General features: G+C 40.8%; 1 protein-coding gene across 7 annotated transcripts in view; it reads left to right on the top strand.

Moving 5' to 3' along the window:
- The window catches only part of ARHGEF28 (Rho guanine nucleotide exchange factor 28), a 310,574-nt gene that overhangs the window by 61,523 nt on the left and 235,223 nt on the right, over positions 1–13,828 (top strand). The gene's annotated exons all lie outside the window — the stretch shown is intronic.

Here is a 13,828-nt window from a genome sequence, read left to right on the forward strand (position 1 = left end):
AGGTGCGTCTTTGGATAAGGTTCAGTGGCATTTGTGTCAGCTAAAATCATGAAATAGGAATTCAAAGGGCAAAGTGCTGGGACATCCACAGAATAGGTGGAGGATTGGGTGACAGAGATGCCCGATGAGATGCCTAGACAGGTGTGTGTTCTGCATTGAGGGAGGATTCTGCTCTTCTGCACAGTTACTGAGTGTAACAGGGAAGGGAATGGATGGTCTCTTCACATATAAAGTGGGATAGGGCTTCATCCCCCTGCCCCCCTTATTTCCTTGAAATCTGAGTTGGTGTAGGGGGGGCATGGATGGGTATGTGGGACCTGTGGTTTCAGGTAACTTTTGAATCATCGACTCATGGAATTCAGCAAGAGTACTGCATCTAGACTAAGAATATGACCTCAATTTAGGTTATCCTTAATAGAATGAAGTGTCAGGGAACTAGAACACACAATCAGAATCTTCAGTTAAAATCTGTTGATCCATTTCATTGCCCTCTCAACCTCAGATATACTCCACTCTCTTCTATAGAGAAAAACTGCATGATACTACTACTCTGTGCTTGATGTCAAAAGAACCAAGGTCAGTAGAGCATGTCCCTGGTTCTAGAGTCAAATAGGTCAATGGCAGACTTGAGTACGATAGAGGATGGGAAGCTGGGGCCAGCCACGGTTGCAGCCCCTGATTCTAACTCAGAATTTACAACTATCGTTGTAACACAGAACTGCCTCTTCCCTTCTAAGGAGTTGCACTTCACACATCAGATGAGTAACGTGTGGGAAATAACCTCAAGGTCCCACATTAAGAAGAGAATACTACGAGAACACGCAGCTACTGAAAACAATTTTGGGAAAGATGTTGAATAGTGAAAACATGACTAATTTAAGGAGTGGAAAAATAAAGAATGCTCCATGTATATACTTTGTGGTTTCAATTATGTTATCATGAAACAAGCTGTCGTTGACTTGAAGTTTACTATATACCCGGTCCTATCTGCTAACCCTTCAGATAGTGACAAGGGCAGCTTGAGGAAGACCTGTAACACCCTCCATCATGTCCATCTGCTTCCTCCAAATATTACAACTGTAGTAGTATCCTACCCACTAGATTATCATCAGACTAGGAAAGAGTCAGTACCCATAGCCTAAGGAAAGAAGGGATTTAAAAGGACCAGACAAAAGTAAAAATAATTTTGTCTAATAAACAGAATATACTAATGGGAATGAAAGGGAGTAAGTGAAAGGTGTTAAGAAAACGTTACTCATAATCTGAGTACCTATAGATGTTTTATTAAAACGACACTTTGTCATTTATAAAGTGCAGTTTTTTTCCACCCTCATTTTAACATCTCTGAAGCTGAGATGCTCTTACATGCACTGTGCATTCCAGCATATGTCACGGTATAGTTATTACCTATGTGTGCGTGTCCTTGCTTACAATGCTCAAATGGTTGTCACTTAAGATTACGTGTGTGCCTGGGAATGCACGCTGGTGCAGCCACTCTGGAAAAACAGTATGGAGGTTCCTCAAAAAACTAAAAATAGAACTACCCTATGACCCAGCAATTGCACTACTAGGCATTTATCCAAGGGATACAGGTGTGCTGTTTTGAAGGGACACATGCACCCCCATGTTTATAGCAGCACTATCCACAATAGCCAAAGTATGGAAAGAGCCCAAATGTCCATCGATGGACGAATGGATAAAGAAGACGTGGTATATATATACAATGAAGTATTACTCGGCAATCAAAAAGAATGAAATCTTGCCATTTGCAACTATGTGGATGGAACTGGAGGGTATGATGCTAAGCAGAATTAGAGAAAGACAAAAATCATATGACTTCACTGGTGTGCACAGAAGTGCACCTGATAGGACTGAAGACGTGCCGTGAGGTAAGGGAGAGAACTAAAGATAACTCTGAAGAAGTCTGGCTGCACTTTGCAAATATGTGGATGGAACTAGAGGGTATTATGCTAAGTGATATTAGAGAAAGACAAACATCATATGACTTCACTCATATGAGGACTTTAAGATACAAAACAGAAGAACATAAGGGAACGGAAACAAAAGTAATATGAAAACAGAGGGGGACAAAACAGAAGAGACTCATAAATATGGACAACAAACTGAGGGTTATTGGGAGGGTTGTGGGAGGGGGGATGAGCTAAATGGGTAAGGGGCACTAAGGAATCTACTCCTGAAATCATTGTTGCACTATATGCTAACTAATTTGGATATAAATTAAAAAAAATAAAAAACAAGTTAAAAAAAAGATTACATGTGTGCCTTGTTGGTATAATAAAAACAAATCTAAAATCAATTTCTACCAAATTAATAACATGTAAACAGAGCACACATAAGAACTATACTAAAAGTTGTTTTTGTGCTTTGGGGTAGACCTCTGCTTTTCTATCTTCAGAGGTTTGATAAATATTTACTTGTAGCTTCTAGTTTATTAAATTCTGGTTTATAAATGTTTAATTTTTAAAATTCATACATGAATTAAATGCTTTCAAAATGATTCCATTACAATTTGGCATTAAAAAGTTAAGTTATTTTGGGGGTGCCTGGGTGGCTCAGTCAGTTAAGCATGCAACTTGGCTTGGGTCATGATCTCCCAGTTCGTGGGTTCGAGACCCACATCAGGCCCTGTGCTGACAGCTCAGAGCCTGGAGCCTCCGTCCGATTCTGTGTCTCCCTCTCTGCCCCTCCCCGACTAGTGCTCTGTCTCTCAAAAATAAACATTAAAAATTTTTTTAAAAAATTAAGTTACTGTGTACACACAGTAACACGGAAGACTTGGAAACAGCAGCATGGTACACGATAAAATCTGTCTAAATCTAGAAGTTCTTGCAGTGAGTATAAGATAAAATTCAAACATGTGATGATTAGAAATTTTTTAGTGGAATATAAAATGGAATTTATAACTGTATATTATGTACACATTTATGTATACATACAGAAATTGTATATTATGTATATTTAACATGACACTTGATATGTATAATTGTATGTTATGTATATTTAACATGACTCTTACTTGATATGTATATAGATTGTAACCTGATTCTTTTAACCCACTTAAACATTTATGTCACTATTACAAATTGATCTCAGCCAATTTGACTCCTTGGACATATGTAGTAAGAGGTCAGAGAGTGTATATTATAGTAAAAACAAGTCTAAATTCAATTTCTACCAAATTAATAACATGTAAACAGAGCACATGTAAGAACTGTAGTCAAACTTGTTTTTGTATTTTGGGGTAGACCTGTTCTCTGCTTTCTGTCTTCAGAGGTTTGATAAATATTTACTTGTAGCTTCTAGTTTAATAAAGTCTCATTTATAAATGTTTAATTTTTAAAATTCATATTTATATTTCATAAATGATAAAAATAGGAAATACCAAGAAAAATTAAAACCTTATGCTTAACTCTGTCATCAGTATAAGCACTGTTGATATTTGATATGTTTTTCCAGAGTTCTATTTATATTTGTGTTGACTTTTATTGACATTAATGCATTAATTATTAAGGCATATATATAGATGATTTTTTATTTGATGGCAATATGTTGGATCTCTTTATTTTGATACTTTTATGTGCTAACAATCCTATTATGATGGGTTATTTTACAAAAATCATCTTTGGCAAGTGTATAATGTAAAATCCAAACAAAACTAGAAAGTTTAAAGGACTCACAACATATTGAGATACTTTCAAATTTTAAAATAATTGTATGCTAATGAAAAATCTCATGAAAATGGGCTCTAAAAAATAGAAATTGTAAGATTTATCTGAAGGAAGATTAGACCACATACATGGAGTGATAATTATGGAGGAAAAAAATTGATAGAAATTATTCCCAACTTGGACTCACCCTCTACAAAAAGGCACCTTGTCCAGGTGATACATACCTATATTTTTTCCCGTTCCTTTGATTATAAGCTGTTTCGACGTGAGAATTTATCGTTCAAAAGTCTTTGCTTCTTGGTCACTGAAGAGAATCCTTACTTACAAAGATGGTAGACTTCATTTATAACTTCTAGTAGATTTTTGGTGCTCTTTAGGGTTTTCTTTTTTTTTTTTTTTTTTAATTTTTATTTTTGGGACAGAGAGAGACAGAGCACGAACGGGGGAGGGGCAGAGAGAGAGGGAGACACAGAATCGGAAACAGGCTCCAGGCTCCGAGCCATCAGCCCAGAGCCTGACGCGGGGCTCGAACTCATGGACCGCGAGATCGTGACCTGGCTGAAGTCGGACGCTTAACCGACTGCACCACCCAGGCGCCCCTCTTTAGGGTTTTCTATACTTAGTACCTTGTCATCTGCAAGTAGTGGAAGTTTTACTTCTTCCTTACCAACTTGGATGCCTTTTATTTTTTGTTGTCCGATTGCCGTGGAGAGGACTTTGAGTACTGTGTTGAATAAAAAGTGGTGAGAGTGGACATCCTTGTCTTGTTTATGACCTTATCAGAAAAGCTCTCAGTTTTTTGCCATTGAAAATGATGTTAGCTATGGTTTTTTCATGTATGCCCTTTATTATGTTGAGGTATATTCTCCCTAAACCTACTTTGTTGAGGGTGTGTATATATCTGTATCTATATCTGTATCTGTATCTATATCTATATATCTATATATATCTATATATCTTAATGTTTATTTATTTTTAGAGAGAGAGTAGATGCACACAGGGAAGGGGGCAGAGAGAGAGGGAGTGAGAGAATCCCAGGTAGGCTCTGTACTGTCCGTGCAGAGTCCATTGTGGGGCTCAAACTCAGAAACCATGAGATCATGACCTGAGCTGAAACCGTCAGGTGCCTAACTGACTGAGCCACCCAGGTGCTCCTGTTGAGCGGTTTTGTCATGCATGGACGTTGTACTTTCCTTCTTTCTTTCTTTTTTTTTAATCTTTATTTATTTTTGTCAGCGAGAGACCGAGCATGAGCATGGGAGGGGCAGAGAGAGAGGGAGACACAGAATCAGAAGCAGACTCCAGGTTCTGGGCTGTCAACACAGAGCCTGACACAGGGCTAGAACTCACGAACTGCAAGATCATGACCTGAGCCGAAGTCAGATGCTTAACCGACTGAGCCACCCAGGTGCCTCAGATGTTGTACTTTCAAATACTATACAATTTCACTCCTATGGAATTGAAGGAACAAATCAAATGAACAAAGAAAACAAGAGACAAACCAAAAAAAAAAAAAGCCTCTTAAATACAGAGAACAAACTGATGGTTACGGGGTAGTGGTTGTTGGGGAGGATGAAATAGGTGAAGAAGATTAAAAGCACACTTACCATGATAAGCAGTGAGTAGTGGATAGAATTGTTGGATCACTATATTGTACACTTGATACTAATATAGTACTCGATGTTAACTATACTGGAATTAAAATTTAAAAAAAGATATCTCTATACCTATAGAAAATCTGTGGATATAAGAATTCTTTTTTCCCCTATGCATTTTGTTTGGATCCATGAAGAAAACTTCCACGTTTCCTTTTTAAAGTTTCATTTTTCTAGGTCTTTGACTATTGTTTTCTCTTTCTAAAACTGCTATTTCAAGGTTAAACTGTTTTGTCCTTCCTGTAGTCTGACTTCTAGAAGCATTTTTAATTTGATATTGAAGTTTTCTATATTGTCGAGTCTGTTTTTCTTTTTTGCCCGCACAATTTTTGTTCCCATTCCTTTGTGTTAGTTTCTCTGTAGTATTTTTAAAATTTTTTTTTAAACGTTTATTTATTTTTGAGACAGAGAGAGATAGAGCATGAACTGGGGAGGGTCAGAGAGAGAGGGAGACACAGAATCTGAAACAGGCTCCAGGCTCTGAGCTGTCAGCACAGAGCCCGATGCGGGGCTTGAACCCACGAACTGCGAGCTCATGACCTGAGCTGAAGTCGGACGCTTAACCGACTGAGCCACCCAGGCGCCCCTCTCTGTAGTATTTTTGAATCTTGGTCTATTTCTTATGCCCATATAGTTTCATCACCTTGGGTATTTTATTGTGAGCACAAAGAAAGAAATTAACATATTTTTCTCTATTTCAGGAATTCGTTTCAGAGGGTGTGATAATTTTTGATTCTGTCTGGTGTGCTATAGAACTTTATAGATTTTTTGAAAACTATTTCCACTTGCATGTCTTGAGGAAGGGAGACAGTGTTGGGGATGCAAGGATATTCCTCAGATTAGTCACAGACTGCCTCTAATTTTTAAAATGAATAATGGAGGTTCATTGACTTGCTATTGCAGGAAAAGAGAAACACTGCACCATAATAAGATTAGAGAAGAAGCAGGGGTTGGCAGCTGGTAGCCAAGAGTTTTTATAACACCGATTTGCAGACCGTGGGGATGTGGACCTTGCAAATCCAATTTTCAGCCTCTGAGCAGCTTCCTGCATCTGTGTTCTAAGGGGGCACTAAAGGAGCCGCTTTGGAAGGTCAGGCTGTTTGTTCACGATAGAGGAAAATAGCAGACACATGCAGTCTGGCTTGAGGTCCAGGCTTAAGGTGTAGACTGAGTTGACAACATGCTTTGGGGAGGAGGAGGAGGAGGAGTGTTAGGCTAGCAAAGAGTTGTAGTGATGAAGCTAATGACGTTTGAAAGCCCGGAAGAGTGTCAATTATAATTAATTGATGTAAGATGTTCTCTTTTTTTTTTCTTTTTTTTGAGAAAGAGTGTGTGCATGAACATGTGTATGGGGAAAGGGCAGAGGAACAGGGAGAGAGACTCTTAAGCAGGTTCCACGCCCAGCTTGGTGCTCGCTCTCACAAACTGTGGGATAATGACCTGAGCCTAAATCAACAGTTGGATGTTTCCCTGACTTGAGGCTGCCAGGTGTCCCGAAGATGTTGTCTGTCGTAAACCATCTTTATTTTTTATAATTTTTTTCTAATGTTTGTTTATTTTTCAGACAGGGCCTGAGTGGGGGAGGGGTGGAGACAGGGAGACAGAATCTGAAGCAGGATCCAGGCTCTTGAGCTGTCTGCACAGAGCCTGATATGGGGCTTGAACCCGTCGACTGCGAGATCATGACCTGAGCTGAGGTTGGACGCTCAACCGACTGAGCCACCCAGGCGCCCCTGTCTTAAACCTTCTTAATTGACAGCACTTGGGAGCTTAAAAGTCCTATATTGCAAGCCATTAAGTTATTTTTATTTTTTTAGTTTGTTGTTTTTAGTCCTTTGTTTCCTAGTTTGTACATAAAAAGATCGGAAATGATGCAAGTAGAGCTTAAGAGGTGAGATTTTGCTTACTTGGTATTTGATTGAATTTTGAAAGAGGAAGAGATTTTGCATCTGCAAGCCAAATAGTGTTTTTGCTATTCGGTGTTTTTGACTACTTGTTAAATTGAGTTGCCTCAAAGGTTTTGTAGATTAATAAATGTCATAAAACAGATACATGTTAAACTTGTTAATCTAGGAACTTGCTTTTTCCACATTTTATTTTTATGTAAGTTATAATTAGCCCTAATCTTCCCCCGAACAGCTCAGTGCTGTGAATAAAACAGACGAGCTCTTCCTTGGGAACTTGTTGACTGCAAAGGCTTTTTTCGCAATGAAAATAGCTTTATTCTAGATAAAGTTAGTTAAATAACACTTGCTCATGACAAAAAAAAAATAAGCACAAATTATTAGCAATTACTTTTTGCAAAATTTGTACATACACTGTTGCATGAAAGGAATCCTATGGAAAATCTGTTAGGACCTTTAGCAGATCTCGGTAATCATTCCTCTCCATTTTATACCTCCTTTTCTGTCCTCCCTGGTAACTGCTGTTGCAAGTTGATGCATTTTTGTCAGCGGCATTATAATCCCTGGTGAACTTGTTGGCAAAAAGAATATGAGACCTTTACCTCCGACCTACTGAATGAGACATTCTGGTTGGGGGGGGGGGCAGCAGTCTGCATTTTAAAGCCACTTTGAGGTAGTTCTATTGCACACTAAAGTTTGAGAACCACACTTACTGTATATATTTACACACTGTTGCGTGCTCCTACAGCCCTGCACATCAATTTAGACACAAGCTTTAACAAAATCATGAAAAAAACCTACATCATACTTGGACTTCTGTATCTTTTCCAACTAAGCAATACTTGGTAGAAACTCCTCTAAATCATTAGACATAGTTCAAAGTCATTCTGTTTAATGAGTGGGTGTGGACCACTGTGGTGTGGTCCACCTCTGTGGATGAGTATTTACTCTGTTCTTGACAACCATTCGCTAGATATGTTTGTCTATATGTCTTTCTATAATATTTTTGTCTCTATAGGATAGATTCTTAGAGGGTGCATATTTCAAATCTTAATGAATTGCCTTGCAAATGAGATAGAACGCTTAGCATTTCATTAAATATCTTTCTGGTATATTTAATATCTTGTGTTTTTAGCTTCAGTGACTAGTAATTATGAAATCGGTTGTTCTCATTTTCATCGTGCAAAGGAAGGAAGTATATTCACTCTTGTATGCTTTAAGAAAGTTCAAAAATTTCTTGATTTATTATTATTTTTTTGCTATGGTGCTTCATTTCTACTGGTTCCCAAATTCTGGTTAATGGGAGCGTCTAATCCATGGAGATGTTTATAACATCTGCAGAGGGTGTGTCTGTGAATCTTTGCGTGTGAGCTGTTGCTGTCTTCCACCCTTCAGGCATGTTAATGGCAGCAACTGACTGAGAAGAGTCTCATCATTTCTTTCTCTGGAGGCTGCGAATTGTTTAACTGTTGGCCAGTGCATTGTTGCCAGCTGGATCTAAGCTGCTTCCCTCTTCCCTTAGTACTTGGTTATTCTTCCCACTTCCTGGTATCCTGCTGTGTTTGGTCTCAAGAATATTGGTTGCTACGGGGCTCATTGTGTAGATTAATTGAAAGTGTAATCTGATGTTTAGAGATGTGATTAGGTCGTTGGGTAACTGAGCGAAACTTCCCCCAGTCAAGCACTTTTATTTCTGGGGCTTGGAGTAACTTCCTTGAGTCCTTGGCCGAGTGTAGTCTTCTTGGTCCCAGCCTTATGGGGGGAGGACCGAGGACAGGTCCCAGGGCCTGTTTCCTAGCCGAGGGAGGCAGCTTCCTATGGAGGCGGTGACTTATGGCTTTGTTCTCTGCTCACCTGGCAGACGCCTCCTTCCTGATTCCTGCAGACTCCCTCTGGCTTCTGGTTCCTGTTGAAGGAAATCCTGTCCTCCAGATGCTGCCCTTTCTCTGCTTATGGCTCTGCATCCCTCATGGCTGCCTGTGACTGGTCTCTCTCGACGATTATGTCAATGATAGTAAGGGAGCGTACCTTTGAGACTTTGGCCTTGCCACCCTCCCTTGGAGATGAGCAAGTTAAGGTTCCTAGAGGGAGTGACTTACCCGACTGATGAAACTGAGTTGGTTTGACATTAAGAATTTTTACCGCTGTATTAGAAGTCGTAAAATACGGGGCGCCTGGGTGGCTCAGTCGGTTAAGCGTCCGACTTCAGCTCGGGTCACGATCTCGCGGTCCGTGAGTTCGAGCCCCGCGTCGGGCTCTGGGCTGATGGCTCAGAGCCTGGAGCCTGCTTCTGATTCTGTGTCTCCCTCTCTGTCTCTGTCCCTCCCCTATTCATGCTCTGTCTCTCTCTGTCTCAAAAATAAATAAACGTTAAAAAAAAAAGTCGTAAAATACTTGTACTCTGAGAGAGGTAGAGCCCACAGTAAGTCTGGGGTTTTCCCATTTCACTGGTTAATTAAAATGACCTTCCTGTCGTCCTGTCACCTCCAGTGGTTTTTCCCACTGGCCAGTACCCACAGGCACCATTTTGTTTGTTACTGCCCTGCAGTCTCTCTTGAGCTTTAATCGTGAAGAATGGTGCCACTTCCCCCAATTTTTTTTTTTTTTTTTTTTTTTTTTTTGGTCTTGCTAGAGGATCCTGCCTATAACTACGACTAGGCAAGCCCTGGCCCCCTGAAACTAATTTACTCAAAAAAAAAAATCTGGGCTCAGTAATTGTTTTTCATTTGCCTCATTAAGTTTTCCAGCTCGAATTAATAGAGATTTCATTAGCTCAGGTGTCAGAGGGCATGGGTGAAGGGGTCTTTGGCACGGGTGAAGGGGTCTTTGGCACATACCAGTAAATTCTGGCTTTGAGAATGGAATCAGGAAGAGCTTTTGCCTCAAAACCACTTGCAGATCACGTGTTGACTGTGTGAAAATTTATTTTTAGCAAATTAAGTCTCCTGACTTCAACACAGCAGCTTGTGCATCTCAGCCGTCACCTGTTGCCTGGTTTCTTCCATCACTGGGCTCACTTAGGCTCTTGGTTTCTGCTAACTGGACTTTTTCCTGCCTGGTCCCCCTTTTCCCTTTTTGCCTTTTGTCCTCTTGTCCCTGTGAGAGGGCAGGCAAACTCCAAAGCACCATGTTCCACCCGTGGTACAGGAGATCCGTGGTAACTGCTTTATCCTGCCTGGCCAGCAGCCCCCAGATGTCCATTCCTGGACGTCCCGAGCTCCTTCACTGCTGCAAGAGACGGCTCGATGGTATGGCAGGAGCAAAGGGGAAAAGCACTTCTCAGACATTAGCAAAACCTACGACTTACAATGTTACATCAGTCCTCTGTTAGCTTCATCCCTGTCCCTTTCCTCTTAGCTCAGTGACAGTTTCTGGTACCCCATCTGTCTCCACTGATAAGACCTACGTCTGACAAAAGGCTCCAAAGTAAAATGAACAGCTATGGGAAATTGCTGGCCGACTCAGCCCCAGCACCGCGCCCCCCCCCCCCCCCCCCCCCCCGGCCCGGAAGGAATTTCTTTGTGGGTAGGCTGGGGGCTATGGGTAAATTAGTACCACGTGTCATAAAGTCTGATGATCTCTCTCCCATATTTCAGTGACAGCCTCCAATTTGGGTAATATGCAGCCTTGTATTTTTTTTAACGCAGAATGTGAAATAATTGACGTTTTTGTTCTAGTTGATTTTAAAATATATTACCATTTTAAGAATTTTAGACATGCATATGGGTCAGATTTTTCTCTCAGAGAACCCTCAGAAGATCTAAGATGTGATTTAGTTAAAATGTTTGAGTAACACGTTCTAGAAAGGGAGCTGTTACAGAAGTGCTGTTACAGAAGTAATTCTGTATTATCAACAACTCTTCCCTCTGACCCGTGAAGATGTGCACGTGTATGGTTTGAACAGGTTGTTTTTAACTCCTGACTTTTTCCTCTTCAAAGTTTGATACGCTTTTGGCTTTAACCTTATTTCTATCAAAACTGATCTCATGAACTTCACCAATTTTGTTCTTGGTTAGTCAGAAGTGCTTAAGTCCCCAATTAATACAGTGCACTATTCTAGGCACTAAGGATATAGCCCAGAGAGAAACAGATTTCTAGGATCCTGCTCTCCTAGAACCCACTTGACAGTGGAGAGATGGACAATAAATAGGTAAACAAATAAAAACATAGGACATTGAGTTAATGGTGTGTTAAGGCAACGCAACGTGATATGATAGAGAATGGTATGTGTTGTGAGATAGGGTGAGAGCCAGGATCCCCCATAGTGTTCCAGAAGGATCAGGAAGCTCAAAGGGCCCTGAAGTAGGAGTTGACTTCACATATTTAGGGGACAGCAAAAAACCCACGAGAGAAGAGGAATGCCAGGTCATGGAAAGCTTTGGAAGCCAATGTAATGAAATGATAAGTTGGTGGGGAGTCAAGGTGGGGGGCAATTGCCCAACGTGATTCTTAGTGTTCATGAGCTCTGCTGGTCCTTCTCAAGTTCTTTATTCGTCTGTGGTGTTTTCTTCTCCTCTTTTTATGTGAGTGTTCCCAGGGCCCACCCCTTTCTTCTCTCTTTCTAGGCAAGCTTATCTTTCCTTGTTGTTTGAACCACGGGACCTCTTTGAAGACTGCCACATGAGGATCCTTCTCCTGACTTCTGCTCAGGCCACATCTTCTATTTCCAGCTGGCCCGTTTGCTGTATCCATTTAATGAGCCCTGGCTTCAAATCCAGACTGTTATATTTTAAACAGTTTTTCAAATTCTCCTCCAAACATTACCCAGTCCAATTTCCTGTTTGCTGTTCCCTTACCATCATTCTTCCAGGCATGGTGACTTTACATGTGAGTTTTCCTAATTCTTTCATTCCTTCATTCTCTGTAGTTGATCAGTCATCAAGATATGCTGATGATTAGGGTTGTCTCTTTTCTCTCCTCGGCCATTAGGCAAATTCATCTCTGGGTTGTTGCCTTTTAACCTCTTCAGATCTGCCATTTCCTTAGACTTTGTGATTGTTTTCTTTTCTCCCTCAAATATTATCTCCTGCATTCATCTCTTGCTTTGCAGCCATATACCCTGTCTGTTCTAATCTGACAAGTTCTCTATCTTGGTGGGCTTTCTTTTCTTAGAGCAGGACTTTACCCAAGCTGCTCTGGTTCCATAACCAGGAATATCTCTAGGGTAGGAGTGGGATACATTATCGAATGTAAGTTATGACCCTGGAGAGCTATACATTTGGTGTCTTCTTGGAAGTTTTCTTTTTTTTTTTTTTAAGTGTGTGTGTGTGTGTGTGTGTGTGTGTGTGTGTGTGTGTGTGTGTGTTTGAGAGAGAGCACTAGTAAGTGGGGGAGGGGCAGGGAAAGAGAGAATCCCAAGCAGGCTCTGTGCTGTCGGCACAGAGCCTGATGTGGGGCTTGAACTCACTAACTGTGAGATCATGACCTGAGCGGAGATCGAGTTGACCCTTCACCAACTGAGCCACCCAGGCACCCCTTCTTGGAAGTTTCCTAAGACTTGTTTGCACTTTTCGGGTTACCATTTTAGAAGATGCTCCTGCCTCCTGGATATTTCAGTTACCAGGATGTATTACCTCCTGGTGCCTTGGGTGTAGCCTGTGCCTGAAAGGCTGGACTTTCCAAAGGTGAGGATAATTGAGAGAACAATAGCTCAACTCTGTGTCCTGTGGACACAGGTTACTACACTTCGTTATACCAAAATACCGAGTGTTGTGTCCAATATACTACAGCCTTTCAATAAACATTTGCTGACTGGATTCCTCGAAAACCGTTGAGGGGGAGGTAAGCTTGTTCTCTGATCATAGCAGCATTCTGGACAATGGCTGTGGTCACCGGGGAGAGGATCCAGCTGAGAAAATGCTAATTAAAGATGGTGCTTGGTCACATCTGTGATCGTATAAACCCCCCCCCCCCCCATAAACAACAGCTGTACTGTTCTCAGGGCCTCCTGCGTGTCACGCTTATTCCTGCTCTCAGACCTTGTACGTGCTGTTTCCTCTACTTGGCACGCTCTTGTTCCCTCTTCCGTTGTATGATTAAATTCTCACTCATTATGCAAGTTTCAGCTCAAATGGGACATCAAACTTACCATTTTAGGTTTTTGAGGAGGTTGTGTTATGGCTGGGTTTAATCTCTTTCATTAAGCTTGAAAACAATTAGGACAGGAGAAACTTAAAATGCTAGTTTTTTGTCTCCTGATTTTCCAATACCAGTACAGTGCCGTGGTCAATAAATATTTGTTAAATGAATGTACGGTTCTAACTTAGTTTGACTCAAGCGCAGTGGCCAAGGTTCACGCAGTATATTCTTTGGTTTTATTGTTTGCTTATTTCTGTACTGTTGGACATTTTGCCGGCAGGTATATGGCTGTCCCTATTTTGGGATGGGGACAGTCGTGTTATTTTTTTTGGACTCCAGGTACGCAAAAGTCAGAGCAAAGTTCACATTAGGAGGGGCTGTCCCAGCGGTGATAAAGTTTGGAGGTTTTGAGGGGAACGTGTCCTATGTAGTTTAACTACATTTTGGAGGCACTGTATGGAATCTGTAAAAATGATGAAACGCAAGATTAATTTTTTGTGAG

Source organism: Felis catus, chromosome A1, assembly GCF_018350175.1.
Source record: "Felis catus isolate Fca126 chromosome A1, F.catus_Fca126_mat1.0, whole genome shotgun sequence".
Taxonomy (NCBI): domain Eukaryota; kingdom Metazoa; phylum Chordata; class Mammalia; order Carnivora; family Felidae; genus Felis; species Felis catus.